Source organism: Phyllostomus discolor, chromosome 2 (assembly GCF_004126475.2).
Source record: "Phyllostomus discolor isolate MPI-MPIP mPhyDis1 chromosome 2, mPhyDis1.pri.v3, whole genome shotgun sequence".
Lineage (NCBI taxonomy): Eukaryota > Metazoa > Chordata > Mammalia > Chiroptera > Phyllostomidae > Phyllostomus > Phyllostomus discolor.
In genome coordinates, this window is record NC_040904.2 from 34,664,528 (window position 1) to 34,690,767 (window position 26,240).

At 39.5% G+C, this 26,240-nt stretch overlaps 1 protein-coding gene and 1 long non-coding RNA gene across 9 annotated transcripts in view; both read left to right on the forward strand.

Moving 5' to 3' along the window:
* The window catches only part of FNDC3B (fibronectin type III domain containing 3B), a 315,121-nt gene that overhangs the window by 103,838 nt on the left and 185,043 nt on the right, over positions 1-26,240 (forward strand). The window lies entirely within an intron of this gene.
* On the forward strand, positions 9,101-16,345 carry LOC118498811. Its single transcript, XR_004901277.1, has 2 exons — positions 9,101-10,071; positions 10,119-16,345. It is a non-coding gene; the product is annotated as an uncharacterized LOC118498811 (long non-coding RNA).

A 26,240-nucleotide genomic window follows, 5' to 3' on the forward strand; every position in this document is an offset into this window, starting at 1 on the left:
TTTGGCTTGTGGCAGCCTTTTCCAAATATGAGTTTGGATGCAGTACAGTAAGTCCTCTAAGAACAGAAGAAGAAGAGAGACCAATAACGGTATAGCTGGAAATATTTGGGGAACATTTAGAAGGAGGGAACACTGCGCCATGGAGTTGGGAGTCCTCCCTAAGCTTGGTCACGTCGCTGTGTCGCTCGGAGGCCCGGCTTCTTCCCAGGCCCCGCGCTCCCTGCACTCAGGAGAAGCCATAGAGCAGCCTCTGTCCTGCGTGTGCTGCACGCTGACTTGCTCCAGACAGTCGTGAATGTGACCTGGCAGCCAGTGCTGTTTCCTGCTGACGTGGCCTCCCACAACCGAGAAGAACAGAGTCGCCTCAGTGTGCTGAGGAAGGAGCGGCTAGGGCATGAATCACCGGCGGGATAAGGAGGGAAAGCGCCTGGCTGTTTAGGTTTCCTTCTAGATATACTTAAAAGACACCTTTTTTTTTAATAGGAAGGGAGGAGGAGGAAGAAAAACAGGAGTGAAGAATGCTGCAAGAATCAAATAGTGATTTGTTTGGCCATAGGAGGGGTTTCTTATCAGCAGGAGTTGGTACTTCTGGGGTGAGACCCAGTCTGCCACAGACATTTGAGAGGATACTGTAGGAGGCTAGACAGAGCAGCGTGGACCACATTCTTTTTGTTGTTGTGTTTGTTTTTAAATTGATGAGAGATAGGGAGAGAGAAAGAGAGGTATTATTGAATTGTTGTTGCACTGATTTATGCATCCATTGGTTGTTTTTTGTATGTGCTCTGACTGGCGGTAGAACCAACAACCTTAGCGTATGGGGTGACGCTCTAACCAGCTGAGCTACCTGGCCAGGGCGTGGGCCACACTCTTGCAGAGGCTGGTGGGAGGACAAGCTCCTAGTCATCTTCTGCAGACAGACATTCAGAACAAACAAACAAATCTGTAGTATGTGTCTTGGTGGAACAAGCTCTCTTGGCTTGGTAAGAACTGGAGAAAGAACTCTGAGAAACTGTTTAGGAAGAAATCATGTTGTGTGGTTTCCCCATCAGTGGTGTCAGCATCTAATTTGATACTCGATATTGGCTTATGTTTCAGCCACTGCTTGGTACTTTGAATTTTGCTTATTTGAAAAGGTCGAAGTGCAGCTCCTTGTTACCTTCAGATAGGGCCAAAAAGTCAAGCTCTCATGGAATTTTAGAGTGAGATGGAACTTTCATTCTGACTTCAGTGGCTTCACCTATTTTTAAAAGTTACTATAGACCCTTTTCTACAGTCAGCCTTACGCAGAAGTCTACTCTAGCAGACATGTAAGCGGAGTTCACGGAGGGCCTGAGGCACACCTGCTCATCTTTCTTCTGGTTGTGGCCCCTCAAGCTTTTCCCCTGAGCATCTTGCACCCCTCGCGTATATATATTGAAAAACCACCGGTCTAATCCACCAATCTCATTTTTCAGGTGAAATTTTGCCTCTCAGGTAGGGTCAATTTGTTAGACAATATGATGGCTTTCAAAATGCCTTAGAATAAAAGTTCTTGTATCTCTCTTTTGCTTTTGAGCCTTCATAATTTCTCAGTTAGCTATTGTAAAAACCCCACCCTGGTCTCTCTGTCTCCAGACAAATTCAAGTGAATTATAAAAATAAACGATACACCAGGAATATGGTTACACCATATGACAGAAGCCACTCAGCAGTCACTTAGGGATTGTGTAACTAACAGTAAAGAAAGTGAGGGACCAAACTCCTCGACCATCTCCTGAGTCGAGTCCTGAGTGAGAGGGGCTCCACGGATTTTAAGAGACCAGAGCACAGAAGACTGAGGCAGAGGACCGCCACACTCTCCCGGTTGCCTTGGCTGGGTGTTTGTGGATCGTCTTTGACTAAGTTCTCTTGGTAATTTTCCATGTCCAGTTTCTGTAATTTAAACCAAACTTGAAAATAACCATGCTTAAAAAGAACTTGATCACTCTTCCTTTCTAATGTTCATCCTAGATGATGGAACCAAACTGAGGCAGATTTCAGGTCCAGTTATACCGATCTCATTCCCGGTTAAGTGTTGGCTTTCTTGTATACCCTCAGGTCTTGTTTGTAGGTGGACTTGGACTTCCAGATTTTGGAAGTTATTTACATTGGCCATATTTTCTGGTTTTTCCCCTTCCCTGCAGGCTACTTTTTTCTGTTGATTTCCAAATTACTGTGCTCAGCTCAATAAACAGAAGTCTCCTCTCATAGCAAATGAATTCTCAGGAAAAGCAATGAAGATAAGTATGGAATGAAGAGGATGGGATATTACACGTGTAATAGGTCTACTTATTTTTAGTGGTCATTTGATTTTCCCTAAAGAGGCTTTGATTTTTATAGGCCATGCATAGATGGAATTAAAAAATGATTCAAATTATTTATGGTCTTTTGTTGCTGTTGTAGACTAGGTTTGTACTTTGTGAAGGACCAGAAGGGGAGAAGCAGTTTTCTATGTTAATCCTCCTTCAGTGACAGAGCTGCTGTGTATGTAATTAATATGCTTCCCCCTCTTAACTCATACTGGAAAAAAATTACCATAGACTCTTTTTTTCCAAATGTTCTTGGTAAAACTATTCTTCAAATACAACTGTGAGTAGAAGAAAGCCAAGGCAGTGGGAGGGATCATTCTTTTGTATGAGGATAATGAGATAATTTCTGTATTACAGATTTTCAGGACACTCTTTATTTAAATAAACTTCAGAGTAGTCACAAATCCACATTACCAAGTCCTTTTGCTTCGTCAAAAAAAGTCTTTATTAATTTCATATGTTTTTCTCCCATCAATTGCATAAACTAATACAGTTGCTTTGAATAAAGGAACTTAGACCATCATTTGTTTGGTTTCTTGACTTTCCTCTTTTTCTTCTTCCCCAAATATAATTTGACCAAATCTGGTTAAGAGTTGCTATTGTTCCCACCATTAGCCACCCACTCCAAGTGGTACTGCCAAGTGGCAGTTGATCCTGGTTTTGGAGGAAGGCAGGGGGATCAGGGTTGGTGCAGAGTCATTGCCTGAAGACTGGGAAGCTTACAGCAGGCAGGCCTCACAGGGCTGCCAGCAAGGGATGGGCACAGGAATTTCCTTACCCTGCAGGTGGGAGAGTGAGGAGGCCTAAGGGTGTCATGCTGCCAGCCAGGCTCTTGAGGGCTTCTTTGTATTGTTTGCACATCGAACCTGGAAAAGCCTTACTATGGAAGGGATCAATAGGGAAAAGTGGTTGTCGGTGCTGACTTTTAAGTTTTCTTTTCAGAGCTCATTTTCCACAGCAATTGGAATTTTATTTGGTTAAAAAGTAGCTAATTAATCATTTAATCCTGATGTGGAAATGAACCACATCAAATTCCAGACCAAATCGCTTTTGCTTCTAGAATGTTTCCTTAACCCATTGAGATGTATTTTATCATATTATGGACTATAGAAAGTTTATTTGTCTTCAGTATTCTAGTCTACATTGATGGCTTGGCTATTGTTCTAAAGTGCTCTTAGAAACATAATTGTTGTGAACCTAATTTTGTCTACAAATAAGTCACATTTACAAATGATTGTAAAATGTAGGTGTAGTGTGTAACTTAATCATACAAGCAGTAACCATATATGGTACCATTCTTGAAAAATGCTTTGCCATATGGTCCTATTTATCTCAAATGGAATACTGCTTTCCCTCTCCCTTCTTAATTCACATTAAGCTGCCAGTTAATATTATTATCCTTATTTAAAACATGAAGAAGCAAAAGTTCAGAAAGGTCAAATAACTTATCCACAATAGTAAGTAGCAAAACCAGAATTTGAACTTAAGATGATTACAAACCCCTGTATTGAAAATTTCTTTTTATTTTGTAATAATTGTAAATAACAGGAAGTTAAAAAATGTACAGGGAGATTCCCATGTATCTTTGGCCCAGTTTTACTTAATGGTAGTATTTTGCATAACTATAGTACAGTCTCAAAACCAGTGGTTAATGTTGGTATTATCCCCAGAGTTCATTCACATTCCACCTGCTTTACATGCACTCTTTTGTGTGCGTGTGTGCAGCTTTGTGTGGGTACCACCACAGTCAAGAGCTGTTTTATCATCCAAAGGCGATGCCCCATTAATGCCACTCCCTTGTTCATCCACCACTCCTAACCTGCAGCAACCTCTGAACTGTTCTCAATCCCTATGACTTTGTTACCTAAAGAATAATATATAAATTAAATCTTATATAATTTTTTGAGATTGGCTTTTCTCCTCTGAGTGTAGTTTGAGATCCATCCAAGTTGTGTGTACCAACAGTTACTTTTTATTTCTGAGTAGTATTACATGATATGGATGAATCCGAGTTCATCTTTTGATGGACATTTGGTTCTAGTTTTGTGCAATTATAAATCCAACTACCATGGACATGTGTACAGGTTCATGCACACATTTCTCTGGGATAAATGCCCAAGAGCACAGTGCTATGTTGTATTATAATTGCATATCTAACTTTATAAGAAACTGCTGAACTTTTCCCATGTAGCTGTGCCATTCTGCATTCCTGCCAGCAAGGTGGGTGGCCCAGATTGTCCTCATCCTTGTTAGCATTTGGGTTTATCACTAAGCAGCAGCTTTTCCTCCTCTTTTTTGCCTATAATTGTCTCATTGCTCCCGTATCATTTGTTGAAAAGGCTTTGTTAAAAATCATTTGTTAGGGCCCTGGCTGGTGTAGCTCAACGGATTGAGCTTGGGCTGAGAACCAAAGCATCACAGGTTCAATTCCCAGTCAGGGCACATGCCTGGGTTGCAGGCCACACCCCCAGCAACCGTACATTGATGTTTCTCTCTCTCTCTTTCTCCCTCCCTTCCCTCTCTAAAAATAAATAAATAAAATCTTTTAAAAAAATAATTTGTTAAAAATCACAGATAAAATGGATTTATTTGTGTCTATTTCTCAGTCCTATTTCTGTTCCATTAATCTGTGGGCAGCAATGGGTGTGACTGCTAGACAGTGCTACACACTACGCAAAGTATGCCTCCATCTAGCTTGTTTGAATGGGGCTTTCTGTTTATAGTCCTTTGCCTGGAATTAGGCTGTAGTTTGGCTGTGCTCCCTGGGCCTTGTCTGTTGTGGATTGGGGCCCCACTTGCCTGGAGGATCTGCCGCTTGTGCCCCCTAGTGCTTGACTTTGCATCCCCACAGGTTTCTTCTCCATGGCTTTGTTCTTCTGTAAGATCACCAACCTGTACTAAGTTTGGCCCGTGTTGTGGTTCATGTTAGCATCTTCTGGGGTTTAGACCCCAACTCTAAGAAGTTCTATTAGATCTTATGGGAGAGCAACTAAAAATTAAAGACACTGAAAACTGCCTTCTGCATAAACGCTCCTTTCAGAGTCATCATGGAACAGAGAAATGAACAGGCCAACTATAAATCAGAAATGTCAGTTTGATGGGTTAGGGAGGCATGACCCAGTAGTGGCGCAAGATTAATAGAGAAATCTATATAACTCTGTACTTTAGATTATGTTCATTGCCTATAAAGATCAAAATTGAACTTTTATAATGTTGGCTTTTGAGATTTTTAATGAGGTTTATAAAATAAAGAAGCCAATAATAGTAAACTTACTATACATTCATATTGGTTCTATATAATCAGAACAGTGGAAGGTATCCCTATTTTCACCTTTGGATTTTGGTGTTTACTCCAACTTACTGTGGAAAAGATTGTTGGCAACTTACAAATGTGCATACTGTCTATTGGGCAAAAATAAATGAAAAGGAGTGAAAGTGATGAAAAGAAAATAAGGTCACTAAAATAAGAGGGAGTCAGGGGTGGTTTTGACTTTTACTGTTAGAAAGCTCTTCAAGTAAGACTCATTCTTGTTTTGGTCAATGATTATTCTTGGTACAGTATTTCTATAACTGTGTTCATTTTTAACTGTTACGTAGAACTCTCATTAGAAATAGGATCGAGTGACATTGGCAGTATTTTACTTTCACGTCTACATTTGGGCATTGGTGGGGTAGAATTGAACTAAATGATCGCTTTTCCAATCCTCTTATTTTCCAATGTGGTTTGGAAAGAAAATCTCTACATATGAAGTCAAGAAAGCACAAGGAAGGCTTCTGGTTAACAAATTTAGTGAGTTTCAGATTTTCCTCTCGTGGAGAGTCCTGGAAAATCACTTCAGAAAAGTTATGGGTCGCTTATAGAAGAAACTGCTTTGCATGCATATAGGACTTGGTGCACTTTGCAGGCTACCATGGATTCTTGCCCAGTATCTAATGGCTAAACCCAAAACCTATTGAATACTGTATCAAGAATTGGAAACAAAGTCATTTGTGTAGATTTCTTCCAGACTTGAAGCTGACGTTCATTTGATACGTGCATGTGTTTACTGAAGCCTCAGAATTTCAGAGGACTGTTGTATATTATTTATCGCAGGGATCACTTGTAATGCAGTTTTTATAATAGTTTTATTGAGGTATGATTCACAAACCTTACAGTTCAGCTATTTAAAGTGTACAGTTCAGTGGTTCAGTATATTCACAGTTCTGCAGCTGTTGCTGCAACTAGTTTTGGAACAGTTTTATTACTCGAAAAAACCCTTTACCCATTAACAGTCATCCCTGAACCCCCCACATCCCCATCACCAGGCAACCACCAATCTATTTTTCTACCCTGTGGAGTTGCTTTTTCTGGAAATTTCCTAAAAATGGAATCACATAGTATGTGGTCTTTTGTGATTGGCTTTTTTCATTTAGCATAATTTTTAAGGTTCATTTTTAAGCATGTATCAGTATTTTATTTTTATTGCCAGATAATATTTCATTGTAAAGACATACTACATTTTATTCATTCATGAACTGATGGACAATTGAGTTATTTCCACTTTTTAGCTATTTTTTGCTGCTAGTAGCATCTGTGTAGAAGTTTTTATGTGGACGTACATTTTTTATTCCTCATGTTTATATACCTAGGAGTGGAATTGCTGCGTCATATGTTAACTCTATTTATAATCTTTTTGAGGAACTTCCAGAGTGTTTTCTAAAGTGGTCACACCATTTTACATTCCCATTAACTGTGTATGAGCTTTTTCATTTTTCTTCATGTTCTTACCAGTGCTTGTTAATCTGTTTTTTTGGTCTATAATGCCATCTTTTGTTTTTCTTTTCATTGAGAGCTTTTGTTCCTTCAGGGAATCAATATTATGTACTAAAGGAAGTAGGACATGGTTAGCTATGCTATGACCATGAGCTATAACAAAGATCTGTGCTTCTTTTTTTCTGAACTTGACCCCAAAATCACATCATTGAGCAAAACACAGTGTACTACAAAAAGTAATTCTATTTAGAAGCTCAGATTTGAATTTTTTCATATATTCTTAAGATATATAGAACATATATGAGAATGCATAAAAGTATATATTAATAAATGCATAGTTAAAAAGCAAGTATAAAGCAAACACCTATATAACACATGTACATTGTAAAGTAGAAATGTGCAGCTCTGGGTAACAGTAATGAAGATGTAGTCATTAACCATTTTGGATGACCACTTGTTTTCTTTGTAGTTTTGCTGCATGAATGTAAGCATGGGCACATGTGCACAAGGTCACACACACAGCAAGATGTAGCTTGTTTTGTCTGCTTTTGAACTGCATGTAAATGAAACCATACTGTGTGCTTCTATTCTGCCTTTGCTAAACATTCATCTGTGAGTTTCAAAGAGATCATGTGTAGCTGTTCATTCATGTTTCTGCTACTACATTGTTTTGTGTTCCACATTCTTATTTCCAGACTCATCTCTTAATGAACATGGGAATGATCTTGTAGGTCATTCATCCAAGTCTGTAGGAGTTTCTCTGGAATATTTACTGAGGAATAGAATTACCTTAACTAGATAATACCAAACTCATTTTCAAGTGTAGTAAGTAATGCTTTCTCCCACAACTTTCCATGCCTTAAATATTTTCAGCCTTTAAACATTTTTGCCAGTTTGATGGGTGGTTCTGTAATGGTATTTCATCAAGGTAATTTCTTTAAGTGTCTTATTTTAAATTTTCACCCAGCATGTTCTGTAGTTACAATTTTTTTTTATTTTCTCAAAGAAAAATGGGCATTGGGTTACCTGAAAATCATATCTGTGTTCCTGAAAAATCATTGAGGTAGTATATTCTTTAGATTATTATAACTGAGAACTAGATCACTTAGATCAGCAATTTTCAACTGGTGTGCTGCAGCACACTGGTATGCCACAAGAGTTTTTCACATATGGAATACCCGACAATTTAGTCAGGGGCACTGACCTCTTCGCCCTTAGATTGTCAAATAAAAAAAATGACAACAGCCAACACAATAGCTGTCCAGAGTGAATGAATGAAAAATTATACCTATTATTAAAAAAGATTTTATTTGTTTAATTTTTAGAGAGATGAGAAGGAAGGGAGAAAGACAGGGAGCGGAACATCTATGTGAGAGAGAAACATTAATCGGTCGCCTCTCACACATGCCCTGAACTGGGGCCGAACCCGCAACCCAGGCATGTGCCCTGATCTGGAATCGAACCTCTGACCTTTCAGTTTGCAGTATGACACCCAACCAACTAAGTCACACCAGTCAGGGTTATACCTATTTTTTTGGTCACACCACAAAAAAATACATTTTTTCATGTGCTGCAAAATTGTAGTAATTAGTTTATATATGCTGTGAGTTGAAGAAGGTAGATGAATTCCCTCAGATTTTTTTTAAATCTAATGATTTTTCTCTTGCTATGTACACTTTGTAGAATAAAGTTAAAAACTTTATAGAATTTATTTCGATTAACAATCAGATGTCTTTTACCCAACATACAGGCAATAGAAGCAATAAGTCTGTGGTTTGCCAATATTGATTCTAAGCCCATTTTATGTATACTGTCATTTGTTTATTGTGAATCAAGTACTTATACTTCAGAGGAATTCACAGCATCTAGTTTAAAGGATTCTTGATATTAGGAAGTAATACCCTTTTGTGCACATATGCATATGTGTCAGCGTGTGTACGTGTGTGTGTGTGTGTTTGAGGGAGAGAAGTGCTGAAAGACGTGGTATTTTAATCTTCTTGACTTGTTTTGTGCTAGAGGAAGAAAGTTTTAAAAAAACTTAACAGTAACCTAAAAGCAAATCTTGCTTAACTTAATGAGAGAAAGTATGACTGACTATCACTTCAGATATGAGGGGAAAGGTTGACAGAAAATTTTTCTTGGTATGAAATTTAAAAAGTGAATTTATGAATACTCAGTATATGGCACCTAAAGGAGTAAAGTATCATTTTAGCATACTCTATTTGGAGATTTAGCTGGTTTTGAATTTTTTTCCCTCTAAAAAATAGCTATAGGCAATGTATTATCCTGTTGGGTGGTTGCATAGTACTTTAGGAGAGAAGAATTAAGGAATTACTGCCTTTACTTTCAGTTCTTAAATATAGATGAATTTAAGGTTGTTATTTTAAGGGGCAGTATTTTCTGTCTCATCACGTCAAGTACCATATTTTGCTGTGGATAATGCACACATTTTTGCAGGAAAAATAAGATGCACATTATACATGAGTGTAATGAATACACGCCACGGGCATAGCAGTCCTCGTGTATAATGCACACAAAACCATGGGTGCACATTATACACAGCAAAATACAGTATTTTGTTATGGTTTTTACTTAGCATAGTTATGGCATATCTTACTTGTGAGCTTATATATTTTTCAAGATATCCCAGGAATATTTGCATTCTTATGGCTACAAGAAAAGCTTACCCAAAAGTGAGTTCTGTGTTTTAATGAATTTTTGCAGGGAGGAGGAGAGTTTCAAGGAAAAGTGAAGCAAGCAGTTTCTCTCATTGATACTGGAAATCTAAATAGGACTGTTGAATTGCTTTACATTTTTGCTTTGTTTTTGTAATTGAATATGTTTTAGGCCAAATTACAATTTGTTTCTCTATGTACTCAATTGCAGTGTCTTATAAACTTACATTAGATTGAATTTTCATACAGACTGGAAATGAGCCTTTGTTATAAGCTATACTAAATTTCAGTTCTATAGTTATATAAAATATAAATTGTCTCATGAAGATGTCCACATTATAAAACAATGTTTACAAGTGATAGGTACAAAAAAGAGAAACTGGTGGAAATTTTTTTACTGATATGACATGGGTGTTCACTGTCTGGAATTTCCCTATAATCGTCACGAATCATATTAGGTTGAGAAATCCAGAAATATTTCAACATATATCTGTGCTGGAAAATAACTTAGTTAGCAGGAGAGATTGTTCCAGTCTGTTCTTTTAAGATGGGCTTATTTTTATTCTTTGGAGGGTATTTCAGTTTCCTAGGTGAATGACTGAGTACTGTGGGAGTTTGAGACTGGGTGCCAGAAGAAGTCTTCTTTCTACACAAAGGGGCTAAAGTGCTCTGATTTACAGTAACACATTGACATTTTAGGAAACTGTATTTAATTCATTTTAACAAACTAAGATAATACTGTACTTTACCAGGGGCAGAGGATAACTAGGCCCATTTCAGGATGATCAAGTTGAATTAAATTGCACATTTCAGAGTAAGCATCGATATGAAGCTTATTTCAGATTTTTCATCCCAGATTTATTAGTCTAGGTCAGAGTGTGTATGAACATTGACTTTGGTGGGAAAAGGTCAGCATTTCAAAGCTACCTATTTCATTCTGAACTAGGAGGATTGTAATCTTACAGCTGAACTTTTGTGAATGTTCACTTTTTTCCAGTATATTTTGGATTGTTTGGTCACTGCTGTATTTTCATGCTTCAACTAATAACTTGTCACAGCAGGCCCTCTACATTTTTGTTGAATGACTTCATAAAATGAATGAATGAATGATTGTTAGCCCTTCTTTGATTGTTTGAGAGCATGTAAGGTATGTTGAATTGTTTGATCTCTCCCCATTGAAATGGTTTTATGATTACAGTGAGAAGTAACTCACTTGAAGAATGCATGTGCTCTTCTCATGATCCGCTTGTTCCAGACATTCTGGAATCCAGATCCATAGGTCTCCTTTGTTTATTTTTCTTTTAAGGATATTTATGACTGTCTAAGGTAATGGCTAAAGAATCAGAACTGGTTAGAACTCTTGGTTGTCCAAGCAGTCATTTTTTTATATACCCATTCAAAGGATGTAGAATTGGAGGTCCATTTATCTCTGTTGTTCTTCAGATCTTTCCCAGAGAAGATAATAAAAAAAAAAATGAAGACATTGGTGTCATTTACTTTTCAACAAAGGAATACATTTAGATAGTGATGTAGCGTGCCTTTTGTGCCATTTGCACTGTCTCATTTTAATTATTCAAATATCCCTGCAAGTTTGGAATAGTGAGTGATTAGCCCATTTTTATAGATCGGGAAACTAAGACTTTCAGATGTCACATTATTTGTACCTTAGGATATATACTTCTTGAAGGCTGCAGATGTGTCTATCTTGTTCACCATGGTGTTTTCATTATGTAGTATAGTGCCTGGCACATTGGCTTTACTCTAGTCTGAGATCACATGACTAATTTGGGGAAGCCACTGAAATTGCATATGGTTTTCACACCTATGAATTCTTCTCACTGTAGTTCTTCTAAGCTTTCTAAGAGATCCCTTTGACTTTTCTGAAAAAGTGGTCATATTCTAGTGGCATGCTTATCTTAACTTTCTCCGTAGGGACAGGATTTTGGCCTACTGCCTGTTTTAATGCTGTGTCATAGACCTCTCTACACAGACTGTATTTATTGGCTGCTTATAGTGTTATATATTTTTTCAACTTACGTTTTCAAGTTGTATAGTCAGTGAATATAACTGGAAAGAAGTGTAACTGGCGAACTGGTCATTGTTAAACATAAGGCTACATCCCAGCACACTCTGCTCCTATGAGCCCCGCGGGTTCGTACAGTAGTCTGCCTCTCCTGTTCTTCTGATCTTATAAAAGGACTCTCCCGGGTTAGCTCTTTTCTTTTGCTCTGTGATTCCTGCTATTTTGAAGCTGTGGAAACAGTGAAAGGTGTTGACGTTTCCTTGCCATTCTACTGGGCCTTTACCGGTGATGCAGCAGAATGGAGCAGAACCGTGCCAGTGGAGTGCTGGAGATGACTCGTACCGTCTTGCAGGAGCTGGCTGTCAAACTGTCAGGCATTCTGTGAGCTGGTTTTTAAACAGTCATTTTTAAATATGAAAAATACAAGCTTGCAATTTAAATTACATTTAATAACAAAGCTAATAATAAATGCTCAAAACTCCACTCCTGGTTATTTAACTACATGTTGCTGTTTTTGCTCTTCAGGTTTTTTTGTTGTTTTTTTAGGTCTATTGTATCTGTTATATATGGTGGAAATGCTGTTCAGCCTTGTGTTGCTGCACATGTCTTTCCAAGTCCATGTTCAACGATATCCTGTTAGGTTGGTATTGGCCATGGTGGGAATATTTATACCAAGGAAATTGTCAAACACTACAATCCAGGACATACCTACCTTCTTTTTTCCTGGAGAACCATTGATTGTTAACTATTTACAACCTCACATTTACAGGGATGCCTAGGTACAAGGAAGAGATTGATACTGCCATCTTTTGTGTTATTTGTTCGGTTATCTGTATAACTTTTAGTCACAGTGAGTGAAAAAAAATAGCTAGGATATAGGGAGACAATAGTGAGGAACAAAGTTTAGGCACAGAGATGTGCCTTAGCCTGGAGGCGAACCTGCAACAGACTCCGATAATGGGTCTGGTAAGACGGCACTGGTTTGTTTACTAGTAGCAGAGATAGTTTTTAGAGAATTTCCTTTTCAAAAGAGGGAGCTTTAAAAAATAATGATAAGCCAACACTTCTTTCTTAGATAAAAGCCTTTTAAAATAATAATTTAGTTTGTGTGTGTGCGAGTAAATGTTATTGCATTTAAGCAGTTTTAGAATAATTTCATAAGTTTTTATAGCTCAGAGAGTCAGTTTTGTTTTTAAGACAAACATTCGGTGCTTTTGCTCACTTTTTCACCTGGTGGTGACAGTAGTGGTGGTGTGCGTGTGGTGTCTGTGTGTGTACAACTAATAATTTAGCCTTTCATAATTTCATAATGTAATTTACTTATATGTGGGCCTGCAGTCAAATAGCTAAGCTGGATTGCTCAAGGATTTTTTCCCCTCTGTTCTACCTTGATGTGCAGATTTTTACTTAATGCCAGTTATGTTTCCTGAGTGACACCCCAGAACGTATCACTGATGTTTGAGTTTCATCACCGGCCAGCCCATGTGGGTACTCATAGTCATTCATTTCTGTTCCAAGGGTATTTTGAACACTTGGGGAACACGGAGAGTGGCCCTGATGCTGCCAGAGGTGCACAGCAGCACCCGTGGGGGTTCCCCGAACAAGGCTCCACAGTGTTAGTTGCGCAGTGCTGCTGAACACACACACCTGAGCGTAAGGCCTGCCTGTCGAACCAAGCCAGTTGGTGCATTTGGAGCCGGTGGGGTGGGACTTGCTGCTTGTGTACGCTCACAAAGTAGTTACTAAATATTAAAGTAGTCATAGGGGATAAATGCTTCCAAAAGGATGTTTTTTAAGCAGGACAGTTTTGTTTACAACAGGGATTGGGTGACTTCATTGGAAAACAACATTGAGGAACAGTGGAGATGAGTCACACATTCTCTGGCTACTTAGCTGTAATCAAATAATTAAAAACCTTTCCATGGATAGGGCCATGCAGCCAGAATATAAACCTTCTCTAGGGACTTGCCTTTGTGATGCCCACTTTTTAAAAAGAACAGGCTGGTGAACTTCACTGGTTCTCATTCGGAAGCATGCCACATGACACTGGGTGACGACTGCAGCCCACGAGCTGGGCCAGTTGCTCTGGCCCACCACCACTCCTGCTGGGCTGGGCAGGTCACCTCGACCCTGCTCCGAAAACTTTCGGTTACTGTTCCCATTTAAATTCTCACATAGTGTCTTCACATTTTATGCTTACCACAAAGAAAATTCGTTGCTTAAACTTAAAAGTGGTATTTTTAAAAAATTAAAGGAAACTAAAAGCCACTCTGACTTAAATACACCAGTTTAAGTCACCGAGGTCGTCGCTGCTTTGCCCCCCGCCCCCGCCCCGCCCCTTTCCAAGCTGGCTGCACTTCAAGGTGTGCTGTTCGCCTTCCTTCAAGTAGAATTCCTAACATTCAAATCTAACTTTTTTGTTTAAATTCCAGTATCTTTCTTATTTAATTGATGCATTTCAAAACATTAGCCTAGTTGTTTTCCCCTCCCCCTACTGACTGTTATTAAAAATAGAAATGCAAGTCTAGTGGGGACAATTACTTCCTAATTCTGTAGGTTCCTGCAGCTTTTGTATTCCAAGGAGCTGTCAGTACCTTTTCTGTCACTTCTGAGTTAAGTGTGGAATATTTAAGATTGTGGACAAATCATGTATATGTCATCCCATCTCGTCCACATTCCCCCCTCCATCCCCAAACAAACCACAAGTGCCATGTAGAGTACAGGCCTTTGTTGAGACTGGACAGATACCCAAACCTCACCTTTGCTGTGATAATGGTTGAGGTTGGGGAGGTGAGCAAGGCTGTGATTCATGGCTTCAAACGAACTAGTTTTTACCTGCCTGTTTTTTCGCCTCATCTCCATTCCAGTGTGACTCCCAGGGTTGTGGGGACAGAAGAAAGGGTGTAATGATTTATTTCCCTCCTACTTGCTTGCAGGAGAACGTGAAGGAAGCAAGCAGCAGGTGGATGGAGCTGGTTGGGAATGTTGTGCAGAAACAGAGCTGTGTGTAGGTTTTACTCCTTTCACTTGGTCTTCTCCCAGCTTCCTAGATAAACTAGCAGAAAAAGCTCAGATGAAACACATTTGGTGACTGTCACTTTCAGGTAATGAAACATGCCCTTCCCATTTATTGACCTTAGCTAGTTTTGAGTTCAAACCATGAAAATAGAATTTCATTATGCAAATCTGTGAGCCACTTTATAGCATCACTGCCTAGCATTTCTCTCCTGTTAAAAGTATCCTCTCTTTACTGTAAGGTAAAACCTTTGTGTTTATTTGGGAAAAGAAAGGGACTCCTTGGAGGCCTCTGCCCGTGGCTGTGTGGAGCTCTGTGGCTGAGACCCACACAAAGGCCCTCTGTGCGGGGCTCGGGGGCCCCACAAAGGGGGGAAGCCGAGCTGCGCTGGGAAGCCCACAGAAACCACAGAAACGCAAAGCTGAAGCTCCAGTGTCCATTATTTCAAGATGCAATTGCTCCTTTATTTAGAAAACAGAGTGACACACCAGACAAGTACATAAACATTCCAGGCGATGAACGTACTTTAAAAGCATGTGGTTCAAAAGCACATAGTCATCTTCTCTGGAATTGTTACCGGCCATTTTATGTGAGTCTGATGTAGCACTCACATGTCTTTTTTAGTTGAAAATTCTGCTTGTGTTTGTTTTTTCCTTGTAGATGTGTCACATATTGCTATTCAAAATTTGGATGCCCAGCATTTTCACCCTTTGTTCTTTTGATTAAGAATGGGACATCTTTTTAAAAGTTCTCTTCATATAGTAGTGTGAACAGGGAACACAATATTGGTGGAGATGGACTTGGGGGAGGTTGAGAGGGAGCAACTGCATTCTTTTGGCATTCCTGAGAGGAATGTCAGAAAACAGCTGTATTAACTTTTCTGTGAAGGGGGCAACATCAGGGGAAGTGCAGAGGCCTCTCTACTGACATGTAAAATTCCAGCTCTTTGCAGCCAGGCTCAGACAGCTTGGCATAGCTATTCCTGGAGTCAGTGTGCATGTGTGTTAATGGCCAACAGAAAACAGCTGTATACATCACTAATGAAGGTACTTTGAAAATAAAATATCCAATTGTTGGGTTTTCCCCTATAAACACCAGATGTGCACAGTGGTTTTACCCTGGGTCTGCCCTGAGTTTTAGCACCATTGCTCAGGGACATAAATGGAAGCCAGCATTTGAGAGCTGGACATGTGGTGAAAGTAGATATGTTTGTAGCAAAATAGGTATGTTGTGGTTGACTAGAAACATTTTAAGGTTTATTATTGTAAGAGAGCCATTGCTGCACTGCCAGTCATTCCATTCCTCCTCCTCGGCCTCTTATGAAAAGGACATATTGTGTGCCTGCAAACAGATGCTGTACTATTAGGATTCGAACACCCAATGGTCTTAAGCATTTAGCAGCTTTGAGTGCTGTTCATAGGTCGATTAAGGGATTTACAATTTGTTAAGTTCTCTAAAGCATCTCTGGAAATGAGCATTTTGTTACCTGTGGGAATTCCTGTACTTTGAGTGTGTTTAACCCATGACCAGAAATTAGGTAGATTTCAATTTCTGGATTAAAAAAAAATAGTGACCAAAGAAAGAATAGCTAAATTTAGAAGTAAGAATATCTAGAATTACCTAAATCCCAGTTTCTGGGTGTGTATGTATGTGAGACAAAGTAAGGAATGTCTAATATTACAAATACGAGGGAAAATTCAGAGATCCTATCATTTTTGTCATTGTTCCAAAGCAGTATGTTTTGGGGGGGCGGAGCACCACTGCCTGGACCTGGGGAAGAAATGAAGGAGAACTGGTATTGAAGAGGCGTCTCTATGGAAACACAGCAAAAACACATTTCCAAAAACTTGCCTGGGGAAGTCCCAGATTCTTTTAAACCTTACATGTCAACTAGCTCAATATAAATACAGGTTTAGACATATTGGTTTGATGTTTCAATATCTATTTTTATATGCATTTATATGCATTTATATCACCCAGGTCTTCTGTTTTCCACTTGTTCTATCAAGTCATGCTTTTAAAATGTATCACAATTTAAATATTAAGGAGCCTGTTTTCTTTAATGTTTAAAAATTCTTCAATGAAAGATGAAAGGAAAGCCTAGGAGTGGTTTGCTAAGGGTTTATTCTATTCTGAGTGATGTCAATTTTACTACAGCTGTATTTAATCTTACATCTTAATGCCTCTTATCCATATAATGTGGGCATTGAAATGGTTCTATAATTTGTTGTGAGAAAATTCCAGTAAAATCATTTATAGAAAACTTTTAAAGTTAAATTACTAACTTTTCCTAAAAGGAGTTTTCCTAAGGGAATTTTCCTTTCCCCTTTTCATAAGTCAGAGAAAAAGAAACTGGAATTAGTGTGTAGTGTTGGAAAGAAATACAGTAAAACAAAGGAGGAATATTATGAGACTTTTGCTCAGGGGTGTACCACTAGGGAATCTGTAGAATTCCCTTTTCTGTTTGTCGTGGGGTTGTCTGTTTCTTCTTTTGGATGTCTCCATGGTGGTGGTCCCAGGCCTTGTATCACAGTTTCTTTTCTCACGTCTTAAACTTGCCTATATCTATTTTAAATGAAAGCCCACGGGTTACCAAACTCCTAAACATAGATTTCTCTATTTAAGGTAGTGGAGGTGAACAATTCTGATGGGTTCTTCAGTTCTGATGGGTTCTTTGAACTCATTGCTTCTAGAAGAAGAATTCAGGTGTGAATTGTGAGCCAGTGCGTGAGTCACGTTGAAGACGTTTGAGGCCTCACCATGTCTTAGGAGGATAAGGCGATTGCCGTGGCAGGAGTGCTGAAAAGGGAATAGTTAGGAGCTGCCAGCGAGGCTCACTCAGTGTTGATGTAGCATGACTCAGGAATGTGTTATTTACAGGGAAAACTCCGAGCCCGTCAGCGAACTGAGAATCCATTCATGGGTGCAGTGAAAGATGCCCATTGGGGGAATGCGGGCTCCTCAGACTGGAGGAATGTGCCTGCTCGTAGTGGGGGCTGTGAAAACTGTACCATTTTCACACCTCTAGGTGCAGAATGACTCCCATTTTCCCTGTCCGAAGGGTGAATTCATCATTCTTCTTGTTACGGCCCAAGCATTTGAGCGTATTTGGGGAAAACTACTCTTGTTCTCTAGTGGGAAAATTCTTAAAGATCAGAAGTTTCTAAATACTCAGCCTTATTGCAGAAGTAATATGGTTTCTGACTGCTTTGTTTTGTACGGCATGGTGAAACCACCCCCCACCCCCCCAAGTCTAATGAATTGAAGCCTGTTTTCACAACACAAAGTATGACATATAATTGTTTTAGCCTAAAAGTCAGGAAAATCATCTATTTAAAACTTCCAGACCTGGAAGTCAGTCTCAACTTAAAATTCTTTCTAGTATATTTAAGCCAACGGAAGGGAAAATATAAACAATTTGTTAATTGCTGCAGCTGGTCTCTGAGTATCTTTATGTTAATGTTTTGAATTGTTGGATTTGAAAGACTTTTAGAAAGAGCATCTGGATTAGTGTAGTCCTAGTCAAACCTCAATCTTGAGAAGTAGAGTCTGCCTCTTCAAAACCAACAGAAGCCTTATACAGATGGAGAGGGTGCCTGCAAAGGCATGGTGAAGTTTCTGTAAAATCATAGAGGAGAATGAAGACATGGCCCCACTCAGGTTGGGATGGACAGCCTCTTATCGGTTTGAATATGGTGTTTATCTAGCTGCTGTGGTAAATGAGGTGAAGTCTTGTGCATATACAGTTAATTCCCAATTATTCATACATGCTTTGGCCAAATTACTGATTATCTATGGACTTTGGAGACCTTTTCTCCTCCTCCCTCCCTACCCCCCCTCGATTTGTTGTCCACCCAGTCCCCTGGCCAGGCTCCTCTCTTACCAGGCCTTCTCACCGGTGCTCCCAGCTGCTCTCCTCGTTTTCGTTTTTGTGTTCCTACCAGGCCCCTGCTGCTTTGCTTTCTCCGCCATGTTCTCTTAGTTTACCAGACACTCCAAGGTCCTTGTCCCATGCATGCTACTTCCGTCTCTCAGTTATCTCGGATTAGCGTTGGAGAAATTAGCTCACTGTCAGGGAGAGGCTCTGTGGAAGGCGATGTCTGCTGCTCCTGGCTTCTCTTCCTGTCGTCTTCGGGCCTTTGTTGAATGGAGTGGAGACTGGGTAGAGAAAGGGCTTGCCCTAAAGCACTTCCAAGCTGTTCTTGTGAATGATTTTTTCAGGATTTTACAGTCCCATGGGGAAGGTATTATAGCTAAGCTCTTAAATAGTCTTTTCATCCTTTATTTTCTTTTTCGTTCTCAACTTGGACTTTCCTCCTTCCCATTGCTGAGAGGCCATGTAAAGTGTCTGAGGAAAGCTTCAGCTTCGGGATGGAGTTGCAGAGAGAGCCACGAGAACAACCTTGAATGCTTCTTCATTTAGCAAATATCTAATTTATCGAGTTCTTTTTATATTTTGAATAGTGTGAAAGATATAAAATGAATTTGACCTGGATTCTTTCTTTGAAGATGTTTAAGTAAATCTAGGAGAAGAATCTACACAGAAAATCATAAACCTAAAGCCACTACATAAACACGTGATTACCGTGATATGTGAGAAACTTGTAGAATGTATGCGAAGTGCCAGGGCTCTCCCAAGAGGTCATTGTTTCTCCTGGGGAGGGGCCAGAGTTAGTAGAGATGTAAAATTCTGCCCTAATACTCCTTGTCTGCAGTGAGGGAAGGGAAGTGAAAACTCTTCTGTGCCAAGTACTTTTATTTATAAGTTTTTTAGTAAACATGTTTTTGTTCCTTTTTTGAATATTAAATGGCTGCACAGAATATGAAGTTCATCCCATCAGTTGAGAGCTTTAATATAGCTATTTAGGCCCTACTTGGCCTAAAATTTTGGTTAACAGAACTTGATCCTGTGTTCCCTTCCCAAACCAATCCCATACCAGGTTGGTTGAAAAGGCTTTTGATTAGCCAATCGTTTCAGATAAATCAGCCCTAGAACACACACACACTGGGTTTATAGAAGAGCCCTTTATTCCCTCACTCGTGCCGGTTTTGTACAATTTATTTGTGATTCCTCTGAAGCATTTGGTACCTCAGACCAGATGAGATTAAACCCAGCGAATTTTAAGGAAGGGTAGCAAGCAGAGGAGAGGTTTAGTAACAAGGCTGAAAAACTACAAGCAGTGGACACAAGAATTCTGGGAATATGAAGGTTTCTAGTGAGATTTCCACTTGAAGTTTTGGTACTTTAAGAGGCTTAGCCTTGCATGGAATAACTTCAGCTTATTGTTTTGTATTCAAAAGCTGGGTTTTTTTTTTAAGTTGCGTTTAAATAAGAGCCAAATAAAGATAATATCTTAATGGGGTTAGGAAATTCAGTTCCTGCCTTAACTGCAGATTTTGTGCAGAGGATTAGGCTCCACAGTACTAGGCAAGATTTTATAGCATCCCTTTATCAGGAGTGTCCAACCTTTTGGCGTCTCTGGGTCACACTGGAAGAAGAAGAGTTGTCTTGTGCCACACATTAAATATATTGTGACACGTGATCACAAAAAACATCTCATAATGTTTTAAGTAAATTAACGATTTTGTATTGAGTCACATTCATAGTCATCCTGAGCCACATGGGACCTGTAGGCTTCAGGTTGGGCACCCCCTGGAGAGTTCTTCCCCTTGATGATGATGGTTAAGTGAGATCATGTTGAGAGTGCTTTGCCTTTGGAAAGGGCTGTAGGAACCAGAAATCCAACAGAAACTGGAGTGTGGAATTTATCACAGTGAGGCTGATGTTACTTTTCTGAATGACTTGTATTTGCCTGTTAAATATTCAGATTCCTGGGCTTAATCCTAGGTCTACTGAATCAGAATCTCTGAGGACAAGGACCTGAGTTCTAACAGACTCCCTGGGCATTTCTTTTGCACTTCATACTTTTAAGGCCTACTTGCACTAGAAGTTGCATCCTTTTAACATTTGAAGTTGCAGATGGTGAAACTTTGCTTTTGGATAACAGAGAGGTGTGAATGCAGTAGCTCAGTTAGAGCTGACCACAATGTTCTAAGTGAAGGGGTTCCAAAATGCATCTTCCGTCTTGGAAATGAGTGTGGAAAACTCTGGTCTTGAAAGCTTACTATGTACTATAGGTAATTCACTCATCTGATACAATTTTCCCAATAGCTCTGAGGAAGGTACAATTTTTATCACTCCCATGTTTTTCACAGCGGCAAACTGAGGTTCAGAAGGGCTAGGTAACTTGCCTAGGACCACACAGCTAGTCACAGATGAGCTGAACTTGAACTTTGATCTGAGTCTGAAGCCCAGGCTCTCAACCATTGTCCATTCTGGGTTGCCACCTGTGGATGGTCATAGCCAGTAGGGGATGGGATTGGGTCAAGGGAGGCAGGCAGAGGCTAAGGCAATAGGCTGGTATAGCTAGAATGCTGACCTCTGGAAACAAGACAGACCTAAACCCCAGGCAAGTCATTTGGCATGATATACTGCTTTGTGAATTTAAGGCCTACGAGATGTTTATAGGAAGCTGGCTGCATTGTCACCTGAAAGGCGATATATTGACTTTCTAAAAGCCAGGTGTGAAGAGAGAATCACAAGTTTATTTAAAATTACCTATTAACTTTTCACAATACTTTGCAAATCAATGTTCATATGTTTTTTGTTGATAGATGGTAAGGCACAGACTGGTAAGAGTTTATGGGCATGTTTAAAGTTTTGCAGGGGTCCAGGCTGCAGCTGTGGGAACAACGGGAAAAATGGGAGGGAAAGAAAAACAACAAAGGCTTGATGTGTGAAGACTCTAAAGCTGGGATATCCCTGCAATTTCACATTCTTGTCATTTTATTGTGCCCTGGATTTAAAGATAATAGGAAAGAGTGATGGTAAAAGGGATACAAGTGCAAGTTATAATAGGTTCACAGATAAAGGAAAACTGGAAGAATCCTAAGGTAATTTGTGGGTAAAAAGCCTGTGCCACATTCTGAAAACCTCAGGGTCTTTTACTTCCACATTGCTCTATTCAGTTCCTCTCCCTCACACACCCAGTGAGTAAGCTCTAGTATTTTTGATTTTCATATTTCTGCCTTGTGATTAAATAAGACTACAATAAATTAGTGTTTGACCAGAAAATTGGTTTGTCTTTGGAATGTGTGGTTTTGAAATTGTTTACTCTATATTTTGCTATTCTGTAAGTACCAGTGGACCATGGAGTCTTAATAAGGAAAAATGGTTATGATATGATTATGATCATCATCATAAAAATAATTGTGATCAAGATAAATACAGGATTAAGGTACAGAAATTACTTTGAGGTAGTTAAAACATCTATGTTAATAGAAGACATTCATATATACAGGGGAGATGGTATGAACTGGGATATCTGGGTTTTGTGCCATACACTCCCCATCAACAACACACATATACTCCCTGACAATACGTTTAGGCAGGGAATTTTATTTCCCGTGCCTTAGTTTCCTCATCTGTCTGATGTAGGGAGTGAGTAAATGACCTATTGGGTTTAATATTTCACAGTTGCTAACCATAGCTTTGTGGTGACCCTACATGACCCCATTCTGACCTGATGATTCATAGAAATATTTCTCTTCTTCCTGCTCTCTTCACATTGGCGTGTTCTGATTACACTTGTTCCTTGGACTCAATGGGGCCGCAGGCACGACAAACGTGTTTTCTCTGAAGCCTGTAGGAGTGGGTGTGGACAGGCAGTGCTGTCTCTTTGCTCTAGTCATGCTTCTGCTGACCATCCAGCTGGAGAGTGCTTTGCAAATGTGTGTCTCCAGGGTGTTTGGGAAAAATTTAGAATCCTGAACCTCTTGCAGACCTATTGAGGAGGAATCTCTGGAAGTGAGACTATGGGATCTGTATTTTAACAAGCCTCCAAAGTGATCTTTGGGCTCGCAGCAGTTTGAGAGCCTGAATGATTCATCTGTAAGTAAGGTATAACACACGGTTCCCTGAAGGCAGAGGTCATGGGGTGTGTGTGTGTGTGTGTGTGTGTGTGTAAAACTCAGAATAAGTTGTAATCATCTAGTTTATTCATTTATGAAACAAATATTTGCATACCTTGTGTATACAAAGCTCTATGTTAGTTGCTGTGGGAATGGAGGCAGAACACACAGATCTCATCAAGTAAGTAATGGGATATGAGGGTGTGGGAGAGGTCAAAGCAGGTTTATAGTTGGTGTGGGACTCTAGTTGTGCTATTAAGAGAAATAGCCACACAGGCAGAACAAGCAATGACTTTGGGAGAGCAAATGCCTGTATAAATAGGAACCTATAGAGCAACGATAAAATATGCCTGACTTTTTGAAACCAACTATACAACTGGTACTAGTTTGAGATTCATAGTGTCCCAGAGTTGGGAGGGATCTTCTGGATCCTGTTTCAGTCTCCTCAGAAGCAACATAAACTGGGATCGTTTGGAGGCTATGGTTAGGTCAGGGAGAAAAACTATAATGGAAGCCATTAAGTATAAAAATGACCTTTGTGCTCAGACTTGAGAGGTGCTGGTTTTCTTAATAAAGATAATCTCTAATTGATTTTGAATGTCTACCATTATAAGCCCTAACAATAAGATTTGAAATGATATAGGCATTGTAAGCGGATATATTCATTTGATGTTTAAAAGATGTGCCTTTAGAATATAATTTTGGTGGTTAAATGTAGTATTGGCATGCCTTCTTTAAAGACAGCCACTCAGTACCCCTTCTTCCTTAGGCTAAAGAAGAGGATAGGATTGAGGCCTCCCGGGGGGAACAGACTGCTGTTTTATTTATTGACTGGATTTCCTTGGGTAGCTTCATAGCATTTTCCTAGACTATTGAGTAAGTTAAAGTTGCACATTACTGCCATTACTTTGGCCTGAGAGTAATGCAGGGTCTTTGATAGGTCTAGGGATTCTTCACCATTTTTTATTTTTATTTTTTTAATCCTCACCCAAGGATTTGTTTACTGATGAGAGAGAGAGAGAGAGAGAGAGAGAGAGAGAGAGAGAGATGTATCAGTTACCTCCCATATATGCCTGGACTGGGATTGAACCTGCAACCTAGGTATGTGCCCTGACTAGGAATCAAACCCTCAACCTTTTGGTGTACAGGGTGATGCTCCAACCAAATGAGCCACCCAGCCAGGGCTACACCAGAAGTAGTTTTAAGTGTGTGTTCCCTTTCCTTCTCAACAGCAGTGACTTCAAGATTGATTCTTTGTTTTTATCATTTGTGACAGTGACTTCCCTTTGTCCCACCAGAATCAGCAAGGTTGGTTGGGTGAAATCTTTTGCCAACAGGACCAGAAGCAGCAAGCAAAGTCTGGGCTGAGTGGAGAAGAACAATTCAAGAAGCTGGTGTGGTCACCAGAAGGTTAGAGTCAGGAAGTATGATTCAGGCTGGAGGCTGGCTGTCCTCAGCCTTCTTACACCAACAGCTGAAGAGCTAGGACTGAAGGTTGAGTCAGAGCCGCCGGGCCGGAGGTCTTGGCAGTGCAGTGTATATGTGTGTCAGACACCAAGAGACGCTTCCTTGGGCTCAGAGCTTCCTGGACTCTTCCTGTTATGTGGGAACCAATGATCAGCACCTTACGGGATGTGGCCCACCCTCTATCCAGTGCGTCAGCCCAGGCGGAGCCCTGGCAACTGTGCTAGATTCACTTAGGCCCAAGGTATTTGCAAGATGAGTGGTCAGTGTCAGCGTGGGATTTGCTTTTGCAGCAGTGCGCATCAGCTGCAGCCAAATGCAAACCTGAAGAACCTTTTAAGGGCAGGGGGTTCTAACAGGGAATCTTGAGAAAGTTTCTTGACTTTAAGAATATCATCCATGTTTTTAATGCCAATGGAAGTAAAAATGTAATGATGTTTGGAGTAAATTGTAAGTGTCCTTATAGTAGAATGTTTAATTTGCTAACAGGTAATAACAAACTAGGTATGTGAATGAGAAATAGAGATCGAGTATTATATTAGTGTAAAAAGGGGTTAAAAAATGAACTCTTGAGTGTTACACTAAGTTTTCTGCTCCCAAACCCCACCCTTTTGCCATACTAACTGCAGAGAAATTACAGAAAGCTGATTGTGTTTTCTATTTGGCAAGTCAAAACAAGATACAGCAAGCTAAAAGATGAGTATCCTAGATTGCTTTCACTTTTTGTGACATGAAGATTCTGAATAAAAGAAATAAGAATCCCCTCCTGGGTGGTTGCTTTCTGGAATTCGTGGGGACAGGTCCAGGTCATCCTTGTACTGCTTTGTGCTTTTTAAGAATCAAGACTTAGTGAGTCAGAATTTCTATCTGATAGCTTTTATGTTTGATGATTTTAAAGCAGTTTGTTACACAAAATTTAAATTTCTGATAAAATAGGAAATGAAAATTGCCTTCTTGCTCCTGATTTCATTTCCAGAGGTTTGTAATTACCATGTACTAAAACCTAGAATTTCTCCTTTACTTTACAAATATATTAAAAGACTCTGATTTTTATTTCTCTTTTGATCTGTGTCATTAAAGCAATTTGCTTAATTACATGTCCAGCATGGTTCTCACAGAGACAGAGCTTTGTTAGAATATGTGTCATTTTAACCCACTCTTGGTGGTGGTTGGAAACAGTTGAGCTGCTCACTGGTCTCCCTGCCTGTCCACTGTGTAAGATAATGCACTCTAGGGTTTGTCTTTGGATAACAGTACATTTCCTTCCGTGGCGTTTAAAGTTTTCATTCATCCAAGTTTTGCTACTCGTAGCAGTTTATCTGCCTGGTCTGTTATTCTTCTTGACTGAGAGCCCTTTGAAGTATCACTGAATTAAGCTACATCATAAAGTTTTTTTAAAACTGTAGGAGAGATGTATTTTCTTTCTTCCTTACTCAGTTTCCCTTCCACTTTGAAGATGTAAGGCCAGAAAGTACCATCATATGATAGGCCTGATAACTTTCCAATATTTCAACCAATTCCACTGAAACTAGGGATTTCTTGTCATCATCCCCCACTTCCCCCAAAGTTTTGGTATAGTGCTTTGCGTTAATACTGCTAGCTAGCTTTTATTCATCCTTACTGTATGCTAGGTACATGGCTAGGTGAATAACCTTCTGATCCCCATAATTACTTTATGAGATAGCTGCTATTATTTAAAATACAAATGAAGAAATAGAACCATAGAAAGTATAAGTAATTCATCCAAAGTCAAATAACAATTAATGGGTGAAATGGAGATTTGAATTCAGGCCTCAACTGACCTCAAAGCCCCGACTTTTAATCTCTGCTCTGCTGTCTCTTGCGTTGTCCTTTTATTTTTATATTCACCTGATATTTATGAGCACTGACCTAGCCACGTGTGTTTCTGTGTTAAGAAGATGGCAGCAAATGCAGCAAACAGAATTGGGAGGAAATAGACAATAAAGAATTAAGCAAATAGGCATATAATATCACCAGAGGTTCTAATAGC